Source organism: Glandiceps talaboti, chromosome 6, assembly GCF_964340395.1.
Source record: "Glandiceps talaboti chromosome 6, keGlaTala1.1, whole genome shotgun sequence".
In the NCBI taxonomy this organism is placed as follows: Eukaryota; Metazoa; Hemichordata; class Enteropneusta; family Spengelidae; genus Glandiceps; species Glandiceps talaboti.
Window position 1 is genome coordinate 7,999,465 of NC_135554.1, and position 17,301 is coordinate 8,016,765.

Here is a 17,301-nt window from a genome sequence, read left to right on the forward strand (position 1 = left end):
AAAGTATACTTCAAATCTTAAGCTCACTTGGTTTGATGAATGACAGATGATAACGAAGCGCATGTATCATATGAAGCTTATTGACTTATTGTTTGGTTAATTAGATATTCTCCCCAACATTTTTCTTCGTTCAGCCTTGGCAAATACGAGTGACGTAAGGGGCCCGTGTCACTTCGAGTCGCTAGAGGAATAGGGACCATCTACGAAGACTTGTTTAGAAATGTTGTTGTTGTTGTTGTTGTTGTTGTTGTTGTTGTTGTTGTTGTTGCTGCTGCTGCTGCTGCTGTTGCTACACGCTGAACATATATTGTTAAGTTCTCTTTCCTGCATTCTAGATAGCATAATGATGAAAAGAAAACATTTCAAATTTAATTTATCATCAACTTGATTTAGACTACACCATAACTAAACCAAATAAAACAAACTCAAATTTCAAAAGAAATGACAGGTTCCTCACACTTTGCATCATTATATGATACACATTTGTCATACTTTTTTCTTCCGTAAGGAAGAGATGTATTAGGGGGTGAAAGTCTGTGAGTGTGTGTGTGTGTGTGTGTGTGTGTGTGTGTGTGTGTGTGTGTGTGTGTGTGTGTGTGTGTGTAAGTGTGTGTGTGTCTGATTGTATCATCATTTTCTCCAAAGCGGCTGGCTCAATTAAAACGAAATTAGACACAAGTGCTCTGTTATGTAATGGCAAGAACTGATTAGGTTTTGGTGAAAATCCCATGAATATCAATGAGCAATTTGCGTAATTAATCGATCGTTCATCTGGTCGTACTTCATTTCGAAAGTGCGCCACCAACATTGATGTAAGGTAAACCAGGAAGCTACTGTACTGATACACACTGTTGTTCTACACTGAGAAAGACACTGTTTTCAAGGGTTTCAATTGTTTGTATTGATATTTGCATTGAATCTAAAGCTTATTACATCAAAGCAAGGAGGTGAGAAAATACACATCATCTGTACACTTTATTGCAAAAATATACAGTCATGATTGTCTGCTCACTTCACACCTTTCACACATGTATACGATTTGGAGCAGAAGGTGCGTCTGTCAATCCCGATCGAAACAAGAATGTATACACTTTACCCAGGGACGAAGTAGGGCAATAATACCTTATCACTTCACTGTTACAGTATTAAAGTTGTTCAACTGTTACGATGGTTACCATGAAGTATGTAAACTTTCTGATGCATTATAGCAATGTTATGCAGGTTTCAATTTTGTTTATTATTTGCTGTGAAAACGGGTGTACATATCCCGGGTATGTAGGGGATCATGAAAGCCGAGTGCAGTCGAGGATGGCAAGCTTTCCTGGCATTTGAACAACATTTTTGACGACTAACTTTCACTGGGATGGAGAGCTATATTTCTTGCATAAATCATGAAATTGCAAGACTACCCTTACAGAAGCCATTCAGTTTAAATCTGGTTTTTGTATTACACTTACAGACATTGAGGAGCCATTTCTCCGTTGTCCAAAGAACAGAGTAAAATCAACAGACCGGCGGAAGGATACGGCTACAGTACGTTGGAAACAACCAAATGCCACTGATAATTCTGGAAGCGTTGCTGAGAGGAGTACTCATGAACCTAAAACTTTATTTGGCATCGGAATAACCAGAGTCACGTACACAGCTTTTGATCCGTATGGAAACAATGCCTCGTGTACTTTTACAATAACGGTTGAAGGTTGGTTTGTTACATATTGTCTAATTTAGGGAGGGAGGGAGGGAGTTAGGGAGGGAAGGAAGGAGAGAGAGAGAGAGAGAGAGAGAGAGAGAGAGAGAGAGAGAGAGAGAGAGAGAGAGAGAGAGAGAGAGAGAGAGAGAGAGAGAGAATATTACATGCCTCAACAAAATTAAATCTCGACGTCGAGGGCACATTGTAGGTTGCAACTACCATATTTAGTTATGATACACTTTAATGTGCAATACCGTAGCTTGTGGAGGGGGGAGTTGCTCCAACCCCCAACCCCGAGATCTTTAGGAAAAAAAGAAAAAAAATTAAAAACGTTATTTATGTGACGATTCCTAACACATTTGCTTTGAATTGACGATTCTCTAAAGTCAAAAGTGACTCTACTTACACTCACTCCTCGCTAGTATTCCTCTGTATTGTAAGCTGGCTTAACTTTGAATAACCAGATTTAAACTGAATGCCTCCGGTAAGGGAATCACTAATTATGCAAATAACTCATTAAACTAAAAAAGATGTGGCAAATGGCTTTGTTTTTGGGCAAGCGTGCTTTCTTAGGTTAATGTATGTGCCAAATTATACGGAATTTGAAGAGTGCATGATACTGCTTAATTACTGAATATCGTTCATTATTCAAAACACTCATTAAAGTTGTAAAATTGTTTAAAATTGCCATTTTTTCAATATTTCAAATACTGTTAAAGATCGTGTAGAACCAACTTTACCCACGACCGACTTCACTATCATGGCTGACACGTTCGAAGTATCTGCCTTCCGTAGCGTAGGCAAACGAAGAGTTATGTTTGTTATCCTTGAAAGTTGAATGCTATAATTATTGTGCAATTGTTGTATATAGTTTCTGGTTGTATACACCGGTAGTGAAAACAATACATTGTGCATGTCGAAATCGTTGCCACAGCCACAGAGGAATCACAAGTCACGGTGGTTGTGTCTGTAACATTTATAAGAATATTTGATATTTGGAACTACAGATGAAGAAACCTGTAGGTCCGTTTGCATACGGTGTTCGTCGTCCCTTCGTACGAGTTGAGCAACGTAGACCCCTGCATGCTGCATGCACCATCTGCAAACAGGGCTATCTTGGCAGTAATGTTTGTTCTGATGAGCGTGAATGTCACATTGAGTGATCAGTTTTACCTATCTACGTTACCTGCTTCACTTCAATGTCGACAGACGATCCAACAAAAATTTACCTCTCAGCACGTGACTATATAAACTGTTCAATGTGCGACTGGCGATGGTATTCATTCAAGGGCATGCAATGAAACACGACGACGTGATACATTTTACAACGTCAACGATATTGCATTGGCAGACGCAGACCTCACTGTGCTTCTCGTGACATGCGTTCGTTTTGACAATGGTACCGATCATTATTAGGAGAAAGTGGCTCAAAATCACTGTATAAACAAGTTTTGCCTCTGAACACAACAAAATTCACTTTCAATTATCAATATATTACAAATATTTATGGAAGGAACGTTAGCAAATGCCCAGCTCGCAACACATACCCCTCTCTAAATGCATAGACTTCGATACTTGACGTGCGATCATATGATAAAATTTTCCATTTTTAGGCTGCAGTGCATCATCACATCCCGGTTCGCGTACATATAATCATGGATGTATAAGATAATGTCGTCAAGATCATCACTATAAGAAAACCGTGTTCGCATGTATTTTATTTCCAGCAAAATTCCACAATATATCAAGCTGCCCTGAGTTTACTTGTGTGACAGTACGAGCCGCCACCTCGTAAAGTTTGTTTAGCAGTTTATTAGTTACCATATTAAGTACTGTTTACTGTTTGTTAAACCCAAAGCTTGTTATTGGGACAGCTAGTACTTTTACTTTGTAAAGCTGGGTCATTTTCGCTATTTCTGGACAAATCCGGAAGGACTACATCACCTCCGGACAGTTAGTAACATTGTAGCCAGTTTGAGCGGGAAATACCCAGGTTAACATGTGGTTTGTAGTTTTAGGGAGAGTTGAGCGTGAACCTTCGAGTAGTGCGGACCGATGCGTTGTAAGGTCCGGTTAGTTGTAGTATGCAGACCGTAGTATGTAAGGTCTAGTACATGTATTACAAACCTGTGAACTGTAGTGCGTTGATGACGTCGACGGAGAACAAAGTACGGCTGGTGTGTAGAATTGTAGGCGATTAGTTATCGTTTTATTCGCATCCTGTGGGACGTTAACCCCATGGCGAGGACGCGCTCCAATATAACTCAGCAGCGGGAACCCAAGGTAAATTTTCACAGCTCTTGTCTATGGCCGATGGTCTGATCAGCAGGGTAATAGACGGGCGATTGTGACACTTGCATAACTACATAGTCTAATTATTATTACAATTCGACACTGGGTCGTGTTAGTCGTGACATGGTGGGGCCGGTGTTCACAGGGACAAGGTTCTCGAGATATGCCGTGGAGTATTTTTTATCAGAATACAGTAAAATGTCGATAATATAGATGTGTTTAGGCAAATACATATTGAAGAGTGAAAAATACTTTAGTTCTGTGATCACACAAAGTCACTACATAAAAATACTACTAATAGTACTATTACGGTACTTGTCATGTTATCATTTACCGATTTTAGACTTATTTAACAGCAATCTTGCAACGTTCTTTGAATGCATTCCATGGTGTATCTCACTAAAATGTTGATTTTGCCCTCATTTCTTTTCCCCCACTTGTTTTCACTAGCGGAATGGAGCAGTTCCACATTACCATCGATCATGTTCGGCGCCATGTTGTCTATTAGCAACAATAGTGTGCGCATGTACGAATGATAAGTCAGGCGTCAAGTACACATCTTTCGACGTAGGTGTGTACGTACACACAAAAAAATATTTTTATATTTTTTAAAAATTACAATTTTACCAGCAATCAGTATCAACCAAGTCAATACAGAATCAATGTAACTTAGTGCATAGAATATGATACCAACGGCAAAATTTGATTTCAAAATATTGAAAAAAAATGACAATTTTACACAATTTTACAACTTTAAAGGTAAACGTTGTAGCAACAAACTTCATAGAACAGGTGCGTATTATCATGGTTGATATATGTACCATACTATACGAAATATGAGCTTGCATTTTTAAGATACACCCTAGTTACCTAAAGTTATTAATTATGCAAGTTTTTCATTAAAACTGTAAGCTATATCAAAATATTTATAGGACATATCCGCTTTATTATGGTTAACGTATGTACTAAATTATATTGAAATACATCAGCAAACTTGATAGGATGTATACACTTTGTTATGTTTAATGTATGAAGTAAATTATATTGAAATTGAAGTATGCAGTCTTAAAATATAGCCTAATTACAGAAAATAATTAATTATGCAAATTATACACTAAATCTTCAAATGAAATCAACAACTCTTATAGGAGATATGCACTGTGTTATGTTTAACTTATGTACTAAATTCTATTGGAATTGAAGTATGCAGTCTTAAGATATAGCCTAATTACTGAAAATCAATAATTATGCAAATTATTCATTAACACTTTAAGGCACATCAACTAACTTTATAGGACATACACAATTTGTTATGGTTAATGTATGTACTGAATTGCATTGAAATTGAAGTATACAGTCATAAGATATAGCCTAATTACCAAGAATAATTAATTATGCAAATTATTAATTAACACTGAAAGGTACATCAACAATCTTTACAGGACAAATGTATGTTATGTTTAATGAATGGTACTATATTATATTGAAATTGAAGTATGCAGTCTTAAGATATTGATTAATTAGTTGATTTCATTAATATGCACATTTCTCTAATTAAACATTGACAGATCTGGCTCAAAACCTAATCAGGTCTAGCCATTACCCTAAAGATTATATGATTTTTAGAAAATGATGACACAGACAGACAGACAGACAGACAGACAGACAGACAGACAGGCAGGCAGACAGACAGACAGACAGACAGACGGACGGACGGACACACAGACATTCCCCTTTTAATACCTACCGCACCCTTACGGGAGGTAAAAATGTGTCCAATTAAAAATTGAAACTTTTTTATCGAATTAAAAGTTCTTTGACGGGAAAGTGCAAAAGAAGTGCGCACATGCATGTGCACTTTCCGCGAGTGACAGTAGTCTTGAAATACGAAACTGTTTGTTTTTGTTTAGAGCGACATAATAAGTTGTTATTTCTGATTTTTTGATGTGTTTCGTAGACAATGAAAAGCCTTTGATCCAATGCCCAGCAAATGTAACAGCGATCAACGATGATGGAAAGCCTAATACCACTGTGACGTGGTCATCACCGAATGCGACTGACAACACAGAAATTGAAATGGTCAATAGCACGCATACATCGGGTGAAACGTTTGAAATTGGGAAATATCTCGTTACGTATACAGCTTCTGACATATATGGTAATGCCGCATCCTGCAGTTTCATTGTAGAAGTGAAAGGTATGTACAGGGGGGGTCACGCTGTTGACCTCTGACCATATGTCTCTAACGTCAATAGGTTCTCTCTCCCTATGGTCACCCATAAACCCTGGAGGTTATTCAAGGTTCTCAGGGTTTCGGTCAAGCCAGCTAACCATCCAGGCTGTAAATTGTTTGTCATACCACAGTTTATTTGACATGAAAGCTCCTACTAGGCCAACAACATAATCAGTGAAATTGGCATATGAATAAACAAAATCGTATTTATTTGGTGAATAGAAACTAATTTGTGCATAGTTATCTCTATGAAAATATAATATGAAACAACATAGACCACGTCCATATCTGCAACTCGATATACAGACTTGGACTAAGTTCTTTGACATTGCTTTTTTGCAAGTACAAAAATAATGTCAAGCTGTTTTGTTAATTACAAATTCTAATTAATGGCTATTTCTCATCAGTATGCTTTTGCGATTTTAAGTCGATCAATGCTATACCAAATCATTTGCTACACAAACATAGTTTGTAATGTCTTTCCACTCTCATTTATCGATAAATATCCGATAGTAAGAGTCATCCTGAATGTTCAGTCAACTACATCAAATAAAAACAAGATAAAAGTTCACCACATATTCGAATATTCTGTCTGATTGACTCTGTACTGCTCTTTAAAGTAACCACCATAAACCACTTTACGCATTTTATCGTCTCTAGATATTGAACTACCGGTCATATCTTGTCCCACGCTACAAATCACTACCACGAATCCTCGAGAAGCGACAGGGAATTCCGAATGGCCATTGCCAAACGCCACCGATAATTCTGGACATGTTTCCATGACGAGTACCCATGACTTCAGTAGTGACTTTAAGATCGGTGAAACTAATGTAACATATACAGCATACGATATGTCCAACAATGAAGCATCGTGTTCATTCACTGTGCTTGTTAATGGTGAGTAGTTTATATTAAAGCAAGTAGTTATAGTAAATAAGTTTATTTTAACATAAAGATAAATATATTTTCAAAAATGGCAAACTATATGCAAATATCTACTTAAATTTCCATAATATTTATGGCACAGGGATTTTCACTTGTACAATGTCATGATCTTATACAGCTTAAAAAGCAGGAAGCAGGTGGTCTTAACAATTTATTGTAAACATTACTCAATAGAAATTATAGTATATAATGGTTATATGTATACGTACATTGATGAATACGATACCTTGCTAAGATCGCGTTGGGGAAAGCAAAGTCGTATCTCACCATGCAATCTCGCAAACCACTCTAACAATTAGCCCAATAATTCATTTGCCAGAATTATATCTCACATTGGAAATTCCAAAGGGATATTAGTGGGTATCTTTAATTCTTATTTGTTTATTTACAGAATAATGATATCATACGATCATTTTTCCAAAATTAATACATCATGCTATATTGAAGTTGCTGACGCTTCAATGGTACCCGGTACAAATAGTTAATATCATAAATTTTCCATTATGTATACCACATGTTTGCCTAATTACATAATCGTGAGCATCCTCGCCATACTCCTTCACGTAAGATAACTTTTTTTTTTTATCTTTCATGTTCTTTATTGAAAACCCATTGAAATTATACAGTATACAATAATATATGCATGTTGTCATGAATTAGGTTTTCTTTTTAGGATGAATTGACATAGAAACAAGATGTACATGTACAGAACAAAACAAAAACAAGAAACAGAAGCAGGCAAAAAAAAATGATATTGTCATGTACTACAAAATCAAAGAAATTCTACAATTGTATAATGACTGTTGAAAAAAAAAGAAGAAACAGATTACTACCGTCAGGATGAAAATATATACATTACATCTACTAGAATACTTCTACGCCTCGAAATCTTTCCATTTTTCTAGGAATATTGGCAATGTACCCTTACGACGTGAAATAAACAATTCTAAGTTTTGATTATGTTTAACTTCTATTCTTAGTAAATTAAAGCTTGGCAGCTGTTTTTTTAATTTACAACTGTAGATATTTTTCTTATACATGAGAACAATATAATTCAGTAATTTAGACCAGCATTTATCACCTAAAATAATCTGTTGAGATGACGGGTACCTAGGGCAATTCAAAGCCTCACCCCAAGTTGTGTACATATCTTGCCAGATGGCTTTCACATATTCGCAATCTACAAACAGGTGTACTAACGTCTCAGATGTTCTGTGACAAAAAGTACACGCATCTGTATCCACTAAAGGAGAACGCATGTTATATAACATGGAATTAGTATACAGAATATTGTGGCTTATTTTCCATTGAAATTCTCGAGCGACACTACTGATTGTAACTTTAAATGGCATACTATAAATGAAGTTCCAATCAAGATCACCTTCAAAAAGGTTACTAAAGAAAATTTGACTTTTTGGTTTAATGAAGTAACTGCCTGAAATTAATTTACGTAGCTGTTTTTGTTCCGACTTTAACAATGCAATCAGTCCACCTTCACTGTGAAAGAGGAAGGTGTTTTCAGGTCGTACACAAAAAGCTTTGTTTTTCCTCCAATTCACAGGCAGTGCCGATATCAATCCCTGCCACTGCAGAAAATCTATTAGATTAACCCCCAAATTACGAAAATACTCCCATCCTTTAATGTTACCATCAGTAGTGAAGATATCCGAGACATATCGAACTCCTACATTATAAAAGGTTTTAAGAAAAATGCTTTTCCCTTGAATGAGGATATTTTTGTTATTCCAAATAATTTCAGAAGAAGATGAAGTAGACTTATCATGGCTATAGTTGCTCCAAACACTTAACATGTCATGATAAAAAGGAGGAATCTCGAAATTAAGTACATTCAAAGAAAAATTACATTTAAAGATAAGCTGTCCACCAACTGGTTTAAGATAGTAGTCTAAAACAACTTTCCAAGGGTCGAAATATGGGAGCAGATAGTACTTAACCCACGTTACTTTGAAAGCCTTTTGCATTGCACAAATGTCTAGCATACCTAAACCCCCTTGGCCTATGTCACCAATCATTGTGTCACGTGCTACTCTATCGTGTCCCTTCCATAAAAACGAATAAATTAACGAATTGATGTGTTTTACATCTTTTTGATGGACATTGATAAGATTAAGGATGTACAGCAATTTCGGAATGACTAGACTTTTAATTATCTGTACTCTACCCATAATGGTAAGGTTACGACTGGTCCAGCATTGCAGTACATCTGACAGTCCCTTGAGTGGTGCAGCCAGATTCAGTTTATAAGCTGTAGCTGTATCATATGAAAAAAATACACCCACAATCTTGATTGGTGACATAGGCCATTTGACCCCGAACGGAGTATCTCGACGAAATCTCCAATTTCCCAACCAGAGTGCTTCAGTCTTATCAAAATTAACACGTAAGATAACTTGACCTTTTGGCAAAGATTGTCAAAATGGCATTAGAGTTTAAACCTCATTCCGAAGTTACCATATCTCCAATCGTAACATATACAGTACATCAAAGGCATAAATATAATTTCTTCATGATGTTTTTAACACAAAATAATATATCACAGATCAAAATTTAAAGTAAAGGTAGGGGACGGTTTTTGATTTGTTATCTGGACAATCAATGCTATGGTACTAGAGGTCAAACTATGTGTGTGTGTGTGTGTGTGTGTGTGTGTGTGTGTGTGTTAGTTTATTGTTTCCTTCGTAGATAAGCGTCGGTTTATTTACCCATGACATACTAAAGTCGACGCATTGTGAAATACGTTTGTTGTCGCAAATATACGCATGTGTGTATGTATGTGTGTGTGCACGCGCACACACACAGACATACAGACACAATTTATCTTTATTATCCCAACGTGGGCAATTGTTTCTGTGACAGTAAAGAATAAAATCATACATGACGATATATTTAAAACAACAGTCACAATATACGCATACAATAAATACAGTTAAATAATGATTAGACAGTCACAAATTAAAACAAAGGTAGACATATTGAAACAATGTGTTACTAATCATTCCAGACACGGTTCAGTGAATATTAATGACTATGACTATGTATGTATGTATGTATGTATGTATGTATGTATGTATGTATGTACATGTATACATATATATATATATATATATATATATATATATATATATATTGCACGTGCCTAATCTACTACTTACCTGTCCACCTTCTGTATGTATGTCCATGTGCGTTAATACAAAGAAAGTATATCAAGTATTTGCAGCGTATATATTTGGATTGTCATGAAAGTCAGTTCAAATACACGATGTGGTATACACTGAGCTATAGTTACATTGCGTTTTGTATGTTGTCATTAATAATCATCACAATTAAAACAAATGCCTTGTCATCCCCAGATGAAGAACCTCCTATCATCGACTGTCAGAACCTGTTGAAGAAGGCAAACCCTGGACCGTGGAAAGAGATAGACCCCCACGAGGCAGTTGCCAGTGTCACAGATAATTCTGGGGAAAAGGTAATAGTTGAGAAAACTGAGAGCGGCCGCGGGGCAGGCTACTGGATTGGAGATACGCCGATTACATTTCGAGCACAGGACCCGTCTGGAAATGTGGCCTACTGTGAAGTGACTGTTATGATTACTGGTTAGTATAATAGTTATACAGATATACTGTATTATCATATCCCGGTCGTTAGATGTAGATTCGGTAAATTTTTGATCACACACGTTTATAAAGTGATTTTAATTAAAAGGGGAATGGAACGCCACCCCAAGAAATAACGGTATGTTAAAATTTATGAACTATAGGTTCTTGAGCGTCATCTCTTTTTCATCTGTATTTCATATATGTTTATCAGATTGAATCTAACGAGGATTCATTACAAAGTATTGTGATCTCTGATAGATTGTTAGTCCCCGCTGGACAAAGACCGGGACGGGGACTTATGGATTGGGTTCCGTCTGTCCGTGCGTCCGTGTGTCCATCCGTCTGTCCGTCCGTCCGTCCGTCCGTCCAGAACCGTTTCTTGGAGATGCCTGGACCGATTTTTTTAAAACTTGGTACAGGGGCAACAGACAATGGCATACATATGCACGTCGATTTGTTTTATGATACGATCCAATATGGCCGCCTAGCAGCCATTTTGTTTGCAATTTTCCCTGTTTAAAGCCATAACTCAAACATGCTTGAACAGATCTCATTCAAAGTTGGTGTTAGGACAGTGTTTTATGACATACATGTGCATATTTATTGTTGTTGTGATATGATCCAATATGGCCGCCAAGCAGCCATTTTGTTTGCAAATTTTCCATGTCCAAAGCCATAACTCAGACATGCGTGAACAGATCTCATTCAAAGTTGGTATTAGGACAGTGTTTTATGACATACATGTGCATATCCATTTTCGTCGTGATACGATCCAATATGGCTGCCTGGCAGCCATTTTGTTTGCAAATTTTCCATGTCCAAAGCCATAACTCGGACATACTTGAACAGGTCCCCCCCCCCCATACCCGACCCATCCTTTATTGTGGAATGGTTTATTCCATCACGTTATCGTGAATTTAATCATGAATTTAATGTAAATCATAATTTATTTACATATTTTGTTCTGATTTTTTTTTTTACGTTTTCAGCCGATGTAAGATTGGCCGATGGATTGTCACCACTGGAGGGAAGAGTTGAGATCTTTGAAGATAACTCATATGGTACAGTGTGTAGGAACAAATGGGATGTGGCCGATTCGGATGTAGTTTGTAAACAACTTGGCAAGTAGAGATTATATCTGTATATTTGCAGTACGTACAACTTTCTAAACATTTTCACTGTGTTTCTCTTGACGAATTCCCAGCGCAAAGATACTATTTTCTAGGATCCATCTATCAATTCAGACCATATTTCCAACATCTAAACGGTTAATCGGCGGACACGTTCTGTAAACGTGTAGCCGGTTTAAAGGGAACTCTGTGAAAGAAGTAGAGAGTTGTTATTTAATGTAGGATGGATGAGAAACCATTCTGTGGCACATCTTGAGGGAAATACAAATAGCAGACAGAGAACCAAGTTTCTCCGTTCACTCAAGAAATAGTTTTTGGAATCTGCTTAAAATAAAATATACAATAGACAAAACTAATATATAGACTTTACATAATAAATCTCTCTCAAAATAAACTTGATTCATCTTATAAGTACAGATATGCTAATTTAAAATTAAGATACGAGTAATGGTGCCCAACTTATATAACTGACTCGCCTCTAGGTGGCGGTATAACAGTACAATGATTCAGAACTGTCTGTATACTAGGCAGTGTACTTTGGCAAAACTGATATGAAACTCTGTAAAAATACAATAGACTCTCTAAAAGTACTCATTACAGTGAAATAGAAACTCGTAATCATCATTTGGAAACTATCGCTAAAGTTACAAGTACAAAGTGTCTCAAACTACGATATGCATTAGTTGACTCGTGTAAGGGCTATAAATAAAACACGACCCCGTATAAGAACTGCATGGCGTCGCTAACTTTTGGAGGCAATTCACACGATCAAGTTCTAGTTCAAAATGCTACACAATAAATATTACAGGTATTGTCTAAACGTACCCGTGAAGGAAGTAGAGAGTTGTTACTTAATGTAGGATGGATGCGTAACCATTCTACGGCAAATCTTGCAATTGAGGGAAATACAAATAACAGACAGAGAACCAAGTTTCTCCGTTGACTCAAGAAATAGTTTAATGGAATCTGCTGCCGTAGCAAGACCCCACGCGTGGTTGTCCTCTCCCACCCTGTCACCTGGTGGCGTCATACAACCCGCCATTACAGGTTTGTACTGAGCAATACTCGACACATGTATACTTATTAAAAACTAAACCTTATACTCAAAAAGTGAAAAATGGAGTAGGTTACAAACGCACTTACCAAATCAAAAGATAGATGACTGTTGTTTTTCTAGTAAGATTTCATGAATGTCCCCCACCAAATATATGTTTCAGGTTTTGCCATGGGTACTTCGGAGATCTTCTCGACAGCATTTTATGGCGAAGGAGATGGACCTATTCTACGAAATAAAGTGAACTGTGAAAAATACGACTCAAATCTACTCAATTGCGAATTTAAGTTGCCAAATAACTGTTTCCATAACGACGATGTTTCGACCATTTGCAAAAGTAAGTTTACAAAAGAAAAATGGATGTGTGCATGGACGGGTGGGGGTGTGTATGCATGTGTGTATGTATGTATTTATAATTATGTTTCTGTGTTATGTGTGTATGTATGTATGTATGTATGTGTGTGTGTGTGTGTAGGTAGGTATTTAGGTACGTACGTACGTACGTACGTATGCATTTGTTATGAAGGCAGACAGGCAGAACTTCACTGCTTGAATACTGCCATCAACCACAGGCGATGGTGGAGCTTTGCGTGAGAGAGGATAATTCAAGGGGGAAAAAGAAAAAGAGAAGTCAAGTAACAGAGGATACACCAGTAATTTACCTTGGAGGTAGAAGATACAGTGTACCTCTATACACAAGGGTCTATTCAAATTGTATGGTTCTGGTTCCTAGCAACAATAGGTATCGTCCATGAACAGGCAGAGCTCTAAATCGTTATTATAATATATTCAAAGGTCTGAGTGATGTTGTAGACAATGACAGCAAACTGTCCCATGTTCTGGGCTACAGATGACTTGGTCCATCTGATTTATGCTAGGTAAACAGGTCTAATGTAAAGGACATGAAACTAAATTAAAATAGACCCATTTATTATAGATAAATACTCAGAACTTCTAGTAAACTAACATTGTTATTGTTTATATCGAAATAGGTGGACTTCGTTTGATTGGTGGTTCAACTATCTATGAAGGACGCATTGAAGTACTGCATGACGAACAATGGGGAACTGTCTGTGACGATGGTTGGGATCTTAATGATGCTAATGTTGCTTGCAAGGAAATGGGTAAATACGACATCTTCAATTTTAAAAAGTCTGATTCACTATATATTATTACATATCTTAAGAACATCTGTAGTAATTATGAAATGTTTCTGGCGTAAACGTTTAATCTCAATATTATGGATTATGCCTACTGACGTCACCAGAAACATTTTTCTGTCTGTACTATGTATGTACAAATACATTGACATGGTGTCTATTGTATTACTTAATTGAACCATATCACTGAAAAGATGCTGGGCCGATTTTTAATCACGACAGTGCATGGACGGTTTTAACAGTTTAATTGAAACCGAACAGATGAACATTTATTACTCTCAGGTAATTTTGTAACTGCTGTTGAACACGAGTCTTAATCTTTGCGATAATGAATAGTAACTTAATGAATTGTAATATTATAATTTTTGTTTGTTTAACTTTAGGTTTTTATCTTGGTGCCATTGCTAGTCGGGGTTCGTCACACTTTGGTCGAAATATTGCAGGACCAGTCTGGATGAGCGGGGTAAATTGTACTGGTTTGGAGCGTAGTATCCATGACTGCAACTCAGTGATACCATATGGTAAAAACAACTGTGGTACTAGAAGTACAGCTGGTGTTGTATGCCAAGGTAGGAATGTTGGTATTTTTTGTCATTTAAAAATACTTTTGCGACAGCCTGTTGACGTATCTTTACCTGATTATACAAAGCAAATCATGTGTTTTGATATAAAACAATGGTGGGTATTTAAGTCATTACTAGTCTATCGCCAAATAAAGTAATCGTTTATTTAATATCAGTATTCATTAATATTCAACAGGTCACGTGAGACTAGTTGGTGGTGGTTCCATATATGATGGTCAAGTTGAAGTGTTCTACAATGGAGAATGGGGATCTGTATGCAATAATGATTGGGATATCAACGACGCACGTGTTGTTTGTCGAGAGTTAGGTATGTACACAGACTTTGAAATTACCCTATTTGATTTGTTGAGAAAGTGTGACGTAATCAGCGTGAATTCATGCTGATTGGCTGAGAACATATGATGTCCGCGATGCAATGTCACAATATAAAACTGATATTTGCAGAGCACAGCAATTGCAAATAGCTGCATTCAATCATTCTTCAACATCAGAAATAGGTCATTTATAATGTCAAAGATATCCCTAATATAATAAATACATACATACAGACAGACAGACAGACAGACAGACAGACAGACAGACAGACAGAGGCAAACAGGAAGACAAAATATGATGAGCCAATTACACGATGATGTAGAATGGGGGTATTGTGGCGATGTCTCTTTTTCCTGGTTTACGTCATACAGTAACTCTACGATTTATTCGTTTGGCGTTAACTATTTACTTAGCTAATTAACAAAAAATTCACTTGTTCTTATTGATGTGTCCTTTCCTACAGGATACTCACAAGCCATCGAGGCATTGTCAAATGGCACACACAACACACGAAAAGTATGGATGTCAAGCATGCAATGTGGCGGTAATGAAGCAAGTATATTCTATTGCAAGTCAAAGAAACCATTCGGATCTCACGAATGCACCAGTCCTGCTGCCCAAGTTGTTTGCGTAGGTGTGTAAATATTTATCCTCATTATCCAACGTTATGGTGCAGACTTTATGCTCACTGGTGTACACAAGTTAAATTGTAATTTGTGGCAATAAGAAGGCAATTTTCACTAAATTGGAAGCACTCACATACAGTGTACAATGGTCCTTAATAGAGATAATAATTCTTATTAAAAGATCATCTACAAATCATGTCGCATATTTTCTATACCTCACATTTTTATTTTACACTAAGCATTTCGATTTTTTTTAAAGTGTTATTTTTTCGCAGTACCACTTCTACACTAATGTGAAAACCATTGTTTTCAGAAATTGCAAGTTCCCTGGAGTCTGTTAGACTTGTCGGTGGTAATACTCCATACGAAGGCCGAGTAGAGGTGTTCCTGAATGAGCGTTGGTCAACTGTATGCAGTGATAATTACGAAGAAAGCAGTGCTGCTGTGATATGCAAGGAGCTAGGTAAATATTACACACACCCCCTCACACACACACACACACACACACACACACACACACACACACACTCTCTCTCTCTCTCTCTCTCTCTCTCTCTCTCTCTCTCTCTCTCTCTCTCTCTCTCTCTCTCTCTCTCTCTCTCTCTCGCTAACTAACTAACTACCTACCTACCTACAAGCTTACTAAAATGCGATATCATACATATAATATTACATAACAAAACATCAGTCGTCCGCAATACAGCAGACATGCGTGTCGAAAATTAAAAAATGTCTCATTTACAAAATGGTCATCTTGTTATATACAACTGATATGAAGAAAATGAGAGTTCATTTAATACTAAGATAAACATAAGCTACAATTGTTGTTGTTCTTCAATCTCACAGTGGTAGATTACATTTCAGATCACTATTATAGTATATATATATATATATATATATATATATATACACACACACACACACACAAACACACTGCTAGACCACTGAAGTAATTAGAAACGCCACTCTACTATGTGAATAATTAATAACAAACTTCCATTAATAGCTTATGTCAACATGTGACAATAAATAGTTAGGTTGTAGGTATCAAGCTTGGTTAGCTAGCTGTAAACTCACGTTTCCATCGAACATAAAACGTGCTTACCTAGGTGAACTTCTCATAGGGTTTCCTCAGCAAGGATCGCAAGCATTGCCAGCCAGTCACTATGGTAATGCAGACGATATTGACACAATGTATGTGAATTGCCTCGGAACGGAACATAACCTAGCCAGTTGTAACATTGGTACAAAGCAATGCGACCATAAAAAAGACCTGGCTGTAATCTGCAAAGGTAAGGTAAACAAAATCATATAATACAAGTTTTATACAGACAGTCACTCATGTAAATACTGTACTACCACTCTTTAATCATCATCAACATCATCATCATCATCATCATCATCATCATCATCATCATCATCATCTTTCAAAGGAACTTTAATGCTTATTTGTCCTATGTACACAAAATACTAAGATATATACAAAAATGGTAAAGATCGAGGTTCGATTCAATACTGTTGAACTGTATGAAGACTGATATTTACATCGAGTTCTACAAGTTGTAAGTTATTCAAGTTCAGAAAAAAAGTGGCAGTATGATGGCTAAAAGTTGTATTGAAACAATGCGTTATGTGGCTAGAATGTAGAA